General features: G+C 32.4%; 1 long non-coding RNA gene across 1 annotated transcript in view; it reads right to left on the bottom strand.

The window, feature by feature from the left end:
* The window catches only part of LOC125760452 (uncharacterized), a 30005-nt gene extending 18103 nt beyond the window's left edge, over nucleotides 1-11902 (bottom strand). Inside the window, exon 1 of the long non-coding RNA XR_007417998.1 lies at nucleotides 8863-11902. This is a non-coding gene — a long non-coding RNA (uncharacterized LOC125760452). The remainder of the gene's footprint in view (nucleotides 1-8862) is intronic.
* Between the last annotated feature and the right edge of the window lie 2044 nt (nucleotides 11903-13946).

Here is a 13946-nt window from a genome sequence, read left to right as displayed (position 1 = left end):
CTTTAACCTGTGGTCGATAGATGGCACCAATGGCTACATTTTCTTCTTGGACAGCCATGCCCTGAGATGTCTGTGCCAGAAGTTATTCCAGGAACCAAGTTCCATACCCTGTTTGAGAAAATGTAAAATTTTCCTCATTTTTGCACCAACTTTTGCCTATAACTCGGTCGGTATCCAACGGATCGCCAAACTTTAACCTGTGGTCGATAGATGGCACCAATGGCTACATTTTCTTCTTGGACAGCCATGCCCTTAGATGTCTGTGCCAGAAGTTATTCGAGGAACCAAGTTCCTTACCCTGTTTGAGAAAATGTAAAATTTTCCTCATTTTTGAGCAATGTAGCAAAAATTTTAAATGTGATATATTTTGATGGAAATTTGTTGCAATAAGTTTCTTTTCACTTAAATAGTGCTTTAAATTAAAAAAAAATAAAAAATCAGAAAAAAATTTCAAAAAAATTTTTCACTCGAAAATTTCATAAGGCCCTTACGATTTTTTTGGGAAATTTTGCAAAAAAAATTAAATTGTTTTATTTTAATGCCAATGGGTAGCAATGAGTTTCTTTTCACTCTAATAATGCTTGAAATGAAAAAATTAGTCAAAAATAATAAAAAAATCAAACAATTCAAAAAAAAATGAAAATTTTCCTCATTTTTACACCAAATTTTTCCTATAACTCGGTCGGTATCCAACGAATCGCCAATCTTTAACCTGTGGTCGATAGATGGCACCAATGGCTACATTTTCTTCTTGGACAGCCATGCCCTCAGATGTCTGTGCCAGAAGTTATTCCAGGAACCAAGTTCCATACCCTGTTTGAGAAAATGTAAAAATTTCCTCATTTTTGCACCAACTTTTGCCTATAACTCGGTCGGTATCCAACGGATCGCCAAACTTTAACCTGTGGTCGATAGATGGCACCAATGGCTACATTTTCTTCTTGGACAGCCATGCCCTTAGATGTCTGTGCCAGAAGTTATTCGAGGAACCAAGTTCCTTACCCTGTTTGAGAAAATGTAAAATTTTCCTCATTTTTGAGCAATGTAGCAAAAATTTTAAATGTGATATATTTTGATGGGAATTTGTTGCAATAAGTTTCTTTTCACTTAAATAGTGCTTTAAATTAAAAAAAGAATAAAAAATCAGAAAAAAATTTCAAAAAAAATTTTCACTCGAAAATTTCATAAGGCTTACCCCTTACGATTTTTTTGGGAAATTTTGCAAAAAAAATTAAATTGTTTTATTTTAATGCCAATGGGTTGCAATGAGTTTCTTTTCACTCTAATAATGCTTGAAATGAAAAAAAGAGTGAAAAATAATAAAAAATTCAAAAAATTAAAAAAAAAATGAAAATTTTCCTCATTTTTGCACCAAATTTTGCCTATAACTCGGTCGGTATCCAACGAATCGCCAATCTTTAACCTGTGGTCGATAGATGGCACCAATGGCTACATTTTCTTCTTGGACAGCCATGCCCTCAGATGTCTGTGCCAGAAGTTATTCCAGGAACCAAGTTCCATACCCTGTTTGAGAAAATGTAAAAATTTCCTCATTTTTGCACCAACTTTTGCCTATAACTCGGTCGGTATCCAACGGATCGCCAAACTTTAACCTGTGGTCGATAGATGGCACCAATGGCTACATTTTCTTCTTGGACAGCCATGCCCTTAGATGTCTGTGCCAGAAGTTATTCGAGGAACCAAGTTCCTTACCCTGTTTGAGAAAATGTAAAATTTTCCTCATTTTTGAGCAATGTAGCAAAAATTTTAAATGTGATATATTTTGATGGGAATTTGTTGCAATAAGTTTCTTTTCACTTAAATAGTGCTTTAAATTAAAAAAAGAATAAAAAATCAGAAAAAAATTTCAAAAAAAATTTTCACTCGAAAATTTCATAAGGCTTACCCCTTACGATTTTTTTGGGAAATTTTGCAAAAAAAATTAAATTGTTTTATTTTAATGCCAATGGGTTGCAATGAGTTTCTTTTCACTCTAATAATGCTTGAAATGAAAAAAAGAGTGAAAAATAATAAAAAATTCAAAAAATTAAAAAAAAAATGAAAATTTTCCTCATTTTTGCACCAAATTTTGCCTATAACTCGGTCGGTATCCAACGAATCGCCAATCTTTAACCTGTGGTCGATAGATGGCACCAATGGCTAGATTTTCTTCTTGGACAGCCATTCCCTTAGATGCCTGTGCCAGAAGTTATTCCAGGAACCAAGTTCCATACCCTGTTTGAGAAAATGTAAAATTTTCCTCATTTTTGAGCAATGTAGCAAAAATTTTAAATGTTATATTTTTTGATGGGAATTTGTTGCAATAAGTTTCTTTTCACTTAAATAGTGCTTTAAATTAAAAAAAAGAATAAAAAATCAGAAAAAAATTTCAAAAAAACTTTTCACTCGAAAATTTCATAAGGCTTACCCCTTACGATTTTTTTGGGAAATTTTGCAAAAAAAATTAAATTGTTTTATTTTAATGCCAATGGGTTGCAATGAGTTTCTTTTCACTCTAATAATGCTTGAAATGAAAAAAAGAGTGAAAAATAATAAAAAATTCAAAAAATTAAAAAAAAAATGAAAATTTTCCTCATTTTGGCACCAAATTTTGCCTATAACTCGGTCGGTATCCAACGAATCGCCAATCTTTAACCTGTGGTCGATAGATGGCACCAATGGCTACATTTTCTTCTTGGACAGCCATGCCCTCAGATATCTGTGCCAGAAGTTATTCCAGGAACCAAGTTCCATACCCTGTTTGAGAAAATGTAAAAATTTCCTCATTTTTGCACCAACTTTTGCCTATAACTCGGTCGGTATCCAACGGATCGCCAAACTTTAACCTGTGGTCGATAGATGGCACCAATGGCTACATTTTCTTCTTGGACAGCCATGCCCTTAGATGTCTGTGCCAGAAGTTATTCGAGGAACCAAGTTCCTTACCCTGTTTGAGAAAATGTAAAATTTTCCTCATTTTTGAGCAATGTAGCAAAAATTTTAAATGTGATATATTTTGATGGAAATTTGTTGCAATAAGTTTCTTTTCACTTAAATAGTGCTTTAAATTAAAAAAAAATAAAAAATCAGAAAAAAATTTCAAAAAAATTTTTCACTCGAAAATTTCATAAGGCTTACCCCTTAAGATTTTTTTGGGAAATTTTGCAAAAAAAATTAAATTGTTTTATTTTAATGCCAATGGGTAGCAATGAGTTTCTTTTCACTCTAATAATGCTTGAAATGAAAAAATTAGTCAAAAATAATAAAAAAATCAAACAATTCAAAAAAAAATGAAAATTTTCCTCATTTTTACACCAAATTTTTCCTATAACTCGGTCGGTATCCAACGAATCGCCAATCTTTAACCTGTGGTCGATAGATGGCACCAATGGCTACATTTTCTTCTTGGACAGCCATGCCCTCAGATGTCTGTGCCAGAAGTTATTCCAGGAACCAAGTTCCATACCCTGTTTGAGAAAATGTAAAAATTTCCTCATTTTTGCACCAACTTTTGCCTATAACTCGGTCGGTATCCAACGGATCGCCAAACTTTAACCTGTGGTCGATAGATGGCACCAATGGCTACATTTTCTTCTTGGACAGCCATGCCCTTAGATGTCTGTGCCAGAAGTTATTCGAGGAACCAAGTTCCTTACCCTGTTTGAGAAAATGTAAAATTTTCCTCATTTTTGAGCAATGTAGCAAAAATTTTAAATGTGATATATTTTGATGGGAATTTGTTGCAATAAGTTTCTTTTCACTTAAATAGTGCTTTAAATTAAAAAAAGAATAAAAAATCAGAAAAAAATTTCAAAAAAAATTTTCACTCGAAAATTTCATAAGGCTTACCCCTTACGATTTTTTTGGGAAATTTTGCAAAAAAAATTAAATTGTTTTATTTTAATGCCAATGGGTTGCAATGAGTTTCTTTTCACTGTAATAATGCTTGAAATGAAAAAAAGAGTGAAAAATAATAAAAAATTCAAAAAATTAAAAAAAAAAATGAAAATTTTCCTCATTTTTGCACCAAATTTTGCCTATAACTCGGTCGGTATCCAACGAATCGCCAATCTTTAACCTGTGGTCGATAGATGGCACCAATGGCTACATTTTCTTCTTGGACAGCCATGCCCTCAGATGTCTGTGCCAGAAGTTATTCCAGGAACCAAGTTCCATACCCTGTTTGAGAAAATGTAAAAATTTCCTCATTTTTGCACCAACTTTTGCCTATAACTCGGTCGGTATCCAACGGATCGCCAAACTTTAACCTGTGGTCGATAGATGGCACCAATGGCTACATTTTCTTCTTGGACAGCCATGCCCTTAGATGTCTGTGCCAGAAGTTATTCGAGGAACCAAGTTCCTTACCCTGTTTGAGAAAATGTAAAATTTTCCTCATTTTTGAGCAATGTAGCAAAAATTTTAAATGTGATATATTTTGATGGGAATTTGTTGCAATAAGTTTCTTTTCACTTAAATAGTGCTTTAAATTAAAAAAAGAATAAAAAATCAGAAAAAAATTTCAAAAAAAATTTTCACTCGAAAATTTCATAAGGCTTACCCCTTACGATTTTTTTGGGAAATTTTGCAAAAAAAATTAAATTGTTTTATTTTAATGCCAATGGGTTGCAATGAGTTTCTTTTCACTCTAATAATGCTTGAAATGAAAAAAAGAGTGAAAAATAATAAAAAATTCAAAAAATTAAAAAAAAAATGAAAATTTTCCTCATTTTTGCACCAAATTTTGCCTATAACTCGGTCGGTATCCAACGAATCGCCAATCTTTAACCTGTGGTCGATAGATGGCACCAATGGCTACATTTTCTTCTTGGACAGCCATGCCCTCAGATGTCTGTGCCAGAAGTTATTCCAGGAACCAAGTTCCATACCCTGTTTGAGAAAATGTAAAATTTTCCTCATTTTTGCACCAACTTTTGCCTATAACTCGGTCGGTATCCAACGAATCGCCAATCTTTAACCTGTGGTCGATAGATGGCACTAATGGCTACATTTTCTTCTTGGACAGCCATGCTCTTAGATGTCTGTGCCAGAAGTTATTCGAGGAACCAAGTTCCATACCCTGTTTGAGAAAATGTAAAATTTTCCTCATTTTTGAGCAATGTAGCAAAAATTTTAAATGTTATATTTTTTGATGGGAATTTGTTGCAATAAGTTTCTTTTCACTTAAATAGTGCTTTAAATTAAAAAAAAGAATAAAAAATCAGAAAAAAATTTCAAAAAAACTTTTCACTCGAAAATTTCATAAGGCTTACCCCTTACGATTTTTTTGGGAAATTTTGCAAAAAAAATTAAATTGTTTTATTTTAATGCCAATGGGTTGCAATGAGTTTCTTTTCACTCTAATAATGCTTGAAATGAAAAAAAGAGTGAAAAATAATAAAAAATTCAAAAAATTAAAAAAAAAATGAAAATTTTCCTCATTTTGGCACCAAATTTTGCCTATAACTCGGTCGGTATCCAACGAATCGCCAATCTTTAACCTGTGGTCGATAGATGGCACCAATGGCTACATTTTCTTCTTGGACAGCCATGCCCTCAGATGTCTGTGCCAGAAGTTATTCCAGGAACCAAGTTCCATACCCTGTTTGAGAAAATGTAAAAATTTCCTCATTTTTGCACCAATTTTTGCCTATAACTCGGTCGGTATCCAACGGATCGCCAAACTTTAACCTGTGGTCGATAGATGGCACCAATGGCTACATTTTCTTCTTGGACAGCCATGCCCTTAGATGTCTGTGCCAGAAGTTATTCGAGGAACCAAGTTCCTTACCCTGTTTGAGAAAATGTAAAATTTTCCTCATTTTTGAGCAATTTAGCAAAAATTTTAAATGTTATATTTTTTGCTGGGAATTGGTTGCAATAAGTTTCTTTTCACTTAAATAGTGCTTTAAATTCAAAAAAAATAAAAAATCAGAAAAAAATTTCAAAAAAATTTTTCACTCGAAAATTTCATAAGGCTTACCCCTTACGATTTTTTTGGGAAATTTTGCAAAAAAAATTAAATTGTTTTATTTTAATGCCAATGGGTTGCAATGAGTTTCTTTTCACTCTAATAATGCTTGAAATGAAAAAAAGAGTGAAAAATAATAAAAAAATCAAACAATTCAAAAACAAAAATGAAAATTTTCCTCATTTTTGCACAAAATTTTGCCTATAACTCGGTCGGTATCCAACGAATCGCCAATCTTTAACCTGTGGTCGATAGATGGCACCAATGGCTACATTTTCTTCTTGGACAGCCATGCCCTGAGATGTCTGTGCCAGAAGTTATTCCAGGAACCAAGTTCCATACCCTGTTTGAGAAAATGTAAAATTTTCCTCATTTTTGCACCAACTTTTGCCTATAACTCGGTCGGTATCCAACGGATCGCCAAACTTTAACCTGTGGTCGATAGATGGCACCAATGGCTACATTTTCTTCTTGGACAGCCATGCCCTTAGATGTCTGTGCCAGAAGTTATTCGAGGAACCAAGTTCCTTACCCTGTTTGAGAAAATGTAAAATTTTCCTCATTTTTGAGCAATGTAGCAAAAATTTTAAATGTGATATATTTTGATGGAAATTTGTTGCAATAAGTTTCTTTTCACTTAAATAGTGCTTTAAATTAAAAAAAAATAAAAAATCAGAAAAAAATTTCAAAAAAATTTTTCACTCGAAAATTTCATAAGGCCCTTACGATTTTTTTGGGAAATTTTGCAAAAAAAATTAAATTGTTTTATTTTAATGCCAATGGGTAGCAATGAGTTTCTTTTCACTCTAATAATGCTTGAAATGAAAAAATTAGTCAAAAATAATAAAAAAATCAAACAATTCAAAAAAAAATGAAAATTTTCCTCATTTTTACACCAAATTTTTCCTATAACTCGGTCGGTATCCAACGAATCGCCAATCTTTAACCTGTGGTCGATAGATGGCACCAATGGCTACATTTTCTTCTTGGACAGCCATGCCCTCAGATGTCTGTGCCAGAAGTTATTCCAGGAACCAAGTTCCATACCCTGTTTGAGAAAATGTAAAAATTTCCTCATTTTTGCACCAACTTTTGCCTATAACTCGGTCGGTATCCAACGGATCGCCAAACTTTAACCTGTGGTCGATAGATGGCACCAATGGCTACATTTTCTTCTTGGACAGCCATGCCCTTAGATGTCTGTGCCAGAAGTTATTCGAGGAACCAAGTTCCTTACCCTGTTTGAGAAAATGTAAAATTTTCCTCATTTTTGAGCAATGTAGCAAAAATTTTAAATGTGATATATTTTGATGGGAATTTGTTGCAATAAGTTTCTTTTCACTTAAATAGTGCTTTAAATTAAAAAAAGAATAAAAAATCAGAAAAAAATTTCAAAAAAAATTTTCACTCGAAAATTTCATAAGGCTTACCCCTTACGATTTTTTTGGGAAATTTTGCAAAAAAAATTAAATTGTTTTATTTTAATGCCAATGGGTTGCAATGAGTTTCTTTTCACTCTAATAATGCTTGAAATGAAAAAAAGAGTGAAAAATAATAAAAAATTCAAAAAATTAAAAAAAAAATGAAAATTTTCCTCATTTTTGCACCAAATTTTGCCTATAACTCGGTCGGTATCCAACGAATCGCCAATCTTTAACCTGTGGTCGATAGATGGCACCAATGGCTACATTTTCTTCTTGGACAGCCATGCCCTCAGATGTCTGTGCCAGAAGTTATTCCAGGAACCAAGTTCCATACCCTGTTTGAGAAAATGTAAAAATTTCCTCATTTTTGCACCAACTTTTGCCTATAACTCGGTCGGTATCCAACGGATCGCCAAACTTTAACCTGTGGTCGATAGATGGCACCAATGGCTACATTTTCTTCTTGGACAGCCATGCCCTTAGATGTCTGTGCCAGAAGTTATTCGAGGAACCAAGTTCCTTACCCTGTTTGAGAAAATGTAAAATTTTCCTCATTTTTGAGCAATGTAGCAAAAATTTTAAATGTGATATATTTTGATGGGAATTTGTTGCAATAAGTTTCTTTTCACTTAAATAGTGCTTTAAATTAAAAAAAGAATAAAAAATCAGAAAAAAATTTCAAAAAAAATTTTCACTCGAAAATTTCATAAGGCTTACCCCTTACGATTTTTTTGGGAAATTTTGCAAAAAAAATTAAATTGTTTTATTTTAATGCCAATGGGTTGCAATGAGTTTCTTTTCACTCTAATAATGCTTGAAATGAAAAAAAGAGTGAAAAATAATAAAAAATTCAAAAAATTAAAAAAAAAATGAAAATTTTCCTCATTTTTGCACCAAATTTTGCCTATAACTCGGTCGGTATCCAACGAATCGCCAATCTTTAACCTGTGGTCGATAGATGGCACCAATGGCTAGATTTTCTTCTTGGACAGCCATTCCCTTAGATGCCTGTGCCAGAAGTTATTCCAGGAACCAAGTTCCATACCCTGTTTGAGAAAATGTAAAATTTTCCTCATTTTTGAGCAATGTAGCAAAAATTTTAAATGTTATATTTTTTGATGGGAATTTGTTGCAATAAGTTTCTTTTCACTTAAATAGTGCTTTAAATTAAAAAAAAGAATAAAAAATCAGAAAAAAATTTCAAAAAAACTTTTCACTCGAAAATTTCATAAGGCTTACCCCTTACGATTTTTTTGGGAAATTTTGCAAAAAAAATTAAATTGTTTTATTTTAATGCCAATGGGTTGCAATGAGTTTCTTTTCACTCTAATAATGCTTGAAATGAAAAAAAGAGTGAAAAATAATAAAAAATTCAAAAAATTAAAAAAAAAATGAAAATTTTCCTCATTTTGGCACCAAATTTTGCCTATAACTCGGTCGGTATCCAACGAATCGCCAATCTTTAACCTGTGGTCGATAGATGGCACCAATGGCTACATTTTCTTCTTGGACAGCCATGCCCTCAGATATCTGTGCCAGAAGTTATTCCAGGAACCAAGTTCCATACCCTGTTTGAGAAAATGTAAAAATTTCCTCATTTTTGCACCAACTTTTGCCTATAACTCGGTCGGTATCCAACGGATCGCCAAACTTTAACCTGTGGTCGATAGATGGCACCAATGGCTACATTTTCTTCTTGGACAGCCATGCCCTTAGATGTCTGTGCCAGAAGTTATTCGAGGAACCAAGTTCCTTACCCTGTTTGAGAAAATGTAAAATTTTCCTCATTTTTGAGCAATGTAGCAAAAATTTTAAATGTGATATATTTTGATGGAAATTTGTTGCAATAAGTTTCTTTTCACTTAAATAGTGCTTTAAATTAAAAAAAAATAAAAAATCAGAAAAAAATTTCAAAAAAATTTTTCACTCGAAAATTTCATAAGGCTTACCCCTTAAGATTTTTTTGGGAAATTTTGCAAAAAAAATTAAATTGTTTTATTTTAATGCCAATGGGTAGCAATGAGTTTCTTTTCACTCTAATAATGCTTGAAATGAAAAAATTAGTCAAAAATAATAAAAAAATCAAACAATTCAAAAAAAAATGAAAATTTTCCTCATTTTTACACCAAATTTTTCCTATAACTCGGTCGGTATCCAACGAATCGCCAATCTTTAACCTGTGGTCGATAGATGGCACCAATGGCTACATTTTCTTCTTGGACAGCCATGCCCTCAGATGTCTGTGCCAGAAGTTATTCCAGGAACCAAGTTCCATACCCTGTTTGAGAAAATGTAAAAATTTCCTCATTTTTGCACCAACTTTTGCCTATAACTCGGTCGGTATCCAACGGATCGCCAAACTTTAACCTGTGGTCGATAGATGGCACCAATGGCTACATTTTCTTCTTGGACAGCCATGCCCTTAGATGTCTGTGCCAGAAGTTATTCGAGGAACCAAGTTCCTTACCCTGTTTGAGAAAATGTAAAATTTTCCTCATTTTTGAGCAATGTAGCAAAAATTTTAAATGTGATATATTTTGATGGGAATTTGTTGCAATAAGTTTCTTTTCACTTAAATAGTGCTTTAAATTAAAAAAAGAATAAAAAATCAGAAAAAAATTTCAAAAAAAATTTTTACTCGAAAATTTCATAAGGCTTACCCCTTACGATTTTTTTGGGAAATTTTGCAAAAAAAATTAAATTGTTTTATTTTAATGCCAATGGGTTGCAATGAGTTTCTTTTCACTGTAATAATGCTTGAAATGAAAAAAAGAGTGAAAAATAATAAAAAATTCAAAAAATTAAAAAAAAAAATGAAAATTTTCCTCATTTTTGCACCAAATTTTGCCTATAACTCGGTCGGTATCCAACGAATCGCCAATCTTTAACCTGTGGTCGATAGATGGCACCAATGGCTACATTTTCTTCTTGGACAGCCATGCCCTCAGATGTCTGTGCCAGAAGTTATTCCAGGAACCAAGTTCCATACCCTGTTTGAGAAAATGTAAAAATTTCCTCATTTTTGCACCAACTTTTGCCTATAACTCGGTCGGTATCCAACGGATCGCCAAACTTTAACCTGTGGTCGATAGATGGCACCAATGGCTACATTTTCTTCTTGGACAGCCATGCCCTTAGATGTCTGTGCCAGAAGTTATTCGAGGAACCAAGTTCCTTACCCTGTTTGAGAAAATGTAAAATTTTCCTCATTTTTGAGCAATGTAGCAAAAATTTTAAATGTGATATATTTTGATGGGAATTTGTTGCAATAAGTTTCTTTTCACTTAAATAGTGCTTTAAATTAAAAAAAGAATAAAAAATCAGAAAAAAATTTCAAAAAAAATTTTCACTCGAAAATTTCATAAGGCTTACCCCTTACGATTTTTTTGGGAAATTTTGCAAAAAAAATTAAATTGTTTTATTTTAATGCCAATGGGTTGCAATGAGTTTCTTTTCACTCTAATAATGCTTGAAATGAAAAAAAGAGTGAAAAATAATAAAAAATTCAAAAAATTAAAAAAAAAATGAAAATTTTCCTCATTTTTGCACCAAATTTTGCCTATAACTCGGTCGGTATCCAACGAATCGCCAATCTTTAACCTGTGGTCGATAGATGGCACCAATGGCTAGATTTTCTTCTTGGACAGCCATTCCCTTAGATGCCTGTGCCAGAAGTTATTCCAGGAACCAAGTTCCATACCCTGTTTGAGAAAATGTAAAATTTTCCTCATTTTTGCACCAACTTTTGCCTATAACTCGGTCGGTATCCAACGAATCGCCAATCTTTAACCTGTGGTCGATAGATGGCACTAATGGCTACATTTTCTTCTTGGACAGCCATGCCCTCAGATGTCTGTGCCAGAAGTTATTCCAGGAACCAAGTTCCATACCCTGTTTGAGAAAATGTAAAATTTTCCTCATTTTTGAGCAATTTAGCAAAAATTTTAAATGTTATATTTTTTGCTGGGAATTTGTTGCAATAAGTTTCTTTTCACTTAAATAGTGCTTTAAATTAAAAAAAATAAAAAATCAGAAAAAAATTTCAAAACAAATTTTCACTCGAAAATTTCATAAGGCTTACCCCTTACGATTTTTTTGGGAAATTTTGCAAAAAAAAATAAATTGTTTTATTTTAATGCCAATGGGTTGCAATGAGTTTCTTTTCACTCTAATAATGCTTGAAATGAAAAAACGAGTGAAAAATAATAAAAAAATCAAAAAATTCAAAAAAAAAATGAAAATTTTCCTCATTTTTACACCAAATTTTGCCTATAACTCGGTCGGTATCCAACGAATCGCCAATCTTTAACCTGTGGTCGATAGATGGCACCAATGGCTACATTTTCTTCTTGGACAGCCATGCCCTTAGATGTCTGTGCCAGAAGTTATTCCAGGAACCAAGTTCCATACCCTGTTTGAGAAAATGTAAAATTTTCCTCATTTTTGAGCAATTTAGCAAAAATTTTAAATGTTATATTTTTTGCTGGGAATTTGTTGCAATAAGTTTCTTTTCACTTAAATAGTGCTTTAAATTAAAAAAAAATAAAAAATCAGAAAAAAATTTCAAAACAAATTTTCACTCGAAAATTTCATAAGGCTTACCCCTTACGATTTTTTTGGGAAATTTTGCAAAAAAAATTAAATTGTTTTATTTTAATGCCAATGGATTGCAATGAGTTTCTTTTCACTCTAATAATGCTTGAAATGAAAAAACGAGTGAAAAATAATAAAAAAATCAAAAAATTCAAAAAAAAAATGAAAATTTTCCTCATTTTTACACCAAATTTTGCCTATAACTCGGTCGGTATCCAACGAATCGCCAATCTTTAACCTGTGGTCGATAGATGGCACCAATGGCTACATTTTCTTCTTGGACAGCCATGCCCTTAGATGTCTGTGCCAGAAGTTATTCCAGGAACCAAGTTCCATACCCTGTTTGAGAAAATGTAAAATTTTCCTCATTTTTGAGCAATTTAGCAAAAATTTTAAATGTTATATTTTTTGCTGGGAATTTGTTGCAATAAGTTTCTTTTCACTTAAATAGTGCTTTAAATTAAAAAAAATAAAAAATCAGAAAAAAATTTCAAAACAAATTTTCACTCGAAAATTTCATAAGGCTTACCCCTTACGATTTTTTTGGGAAATTTTGCAAAAAAAATTAAATTGTTTTATTTTAATGCCAATGGGTTGCAATGAGTTTCTTTTCACTCTAATAATGCTTGAAATGAAAAAAAGAGTGAAAAATAATAAAAAAATCAAACAATTCAAAAACAAAAATGAAAATTTTCCTCATTTTTGCACCAAATTTTGCCTATAACTCGGTTGGTATCCAACGAATCGCCAAACTTTAACCTGTGGTCGATAGATGGCACCAATGGCTACATTTTCTTCTTGGACAGCCATGCCCTTAGATGTCTGTGCCAGAAGTTATTCCAGGAACCAAGTTCCATACCCTGTTTGAGAAAATGTAAAATTTTCCTCATTTTTGCACCAACTTTTGCCTATAACTCGGTCGGTATCCAACGGATCGCCAAACTTTAACCTGTGGTCGATAGATGGCACCAATGGCTACATTTTCTTCTTGGACAGCCATGCCCTTAGATGTCTGTGCCAGAAGTTATTCGAGGAACCAAGTTCCTTACCCTGTTTGAGAAAATGTAAAATTTTCCTCATTTTTGAGCAATGTAGCAAACATTTTAAATGTGATATATTTTGATGGGAATTTGTTGCAATAAGTTTCCTTTCACTTAAATAGTGCTTTAAATTAAAAAAAGAATAAAAAATCAGAAAAAAATTTCAAAAAAATTTTTCACTCGAAAATTTTACAAGGCTTACCAAATGGAACCAAGTTCCATACCTTGTTTGAGAAAATGTAAAAATTTCCTCATTTTTGCACCAACTTTTGCCTATAACTCGGTCGGTATCCAACGGATCGCCAAACTTTAACCTGTGGTCGATAGATGGCACCAATGGCTACATTTTCTTCTTGGACAGCCATGCCCTTAGATGTCTGTGCCAGAAGTTATTCGAGGAACCAAGTTCCTTACCCTGTTTGAGAAAATGTAAAATTTTCCTCATTTTTGAGCAATGTAGCAAAAATTTTAAATGTGATATATTTTGATGGGAATTTGTTGCAATAAGTTTCTTTTCACTTAAATAGTGCTTTAAATTAAAAAAAGAATAAAAAATCAGAAAAAAATTTCAAAAAAATTTTTCACTCGAAAATTTCATAAGGCTTACCCCTTACGATTTTTTTGGGAAATTTTGCAAAAAAAATTAAATTGTTTTATTTTAATGCCAATGGGTTACAATGAGTTTCTTTTCACTCTAATAATGCTTGAAATGAAAAAAAGAGTGAAAAATAATAAAAAAATCAAAAAATTAAAAAAAAAATGAAAATTTTCCTCATTTTTGCACCAAATTTTGCCTATAACTCGGTCGGTATCCAACGAATCGTCAATCTTTAACCTGTGGTCGATAGATGGCACCAATGGCTACAGTTTATTCTTGGACAGCCATGCCCTTAGATGTCTGTGCCAGAAGTTATTCGA

Source organism: Anopheles funestus, chromosome 2RL, assembly GCF_943734845.2.
Source record: "Anopheles funestus chromosome 2RL, idAnoFuneDA-416_04, whole genome shotgun sequence".
Taxonomy (NCBI): domain Eukaryota; kingdom Metazoa; phylum Arthropoda; class Insecta; order Diptera; family Culicidae; genus Anopheles; species Anopheles funestus.
Note: the sequence above shows the minus strand (reverse complement) of the source record. Positions and strands in the feature narration are given on the sequence as shown.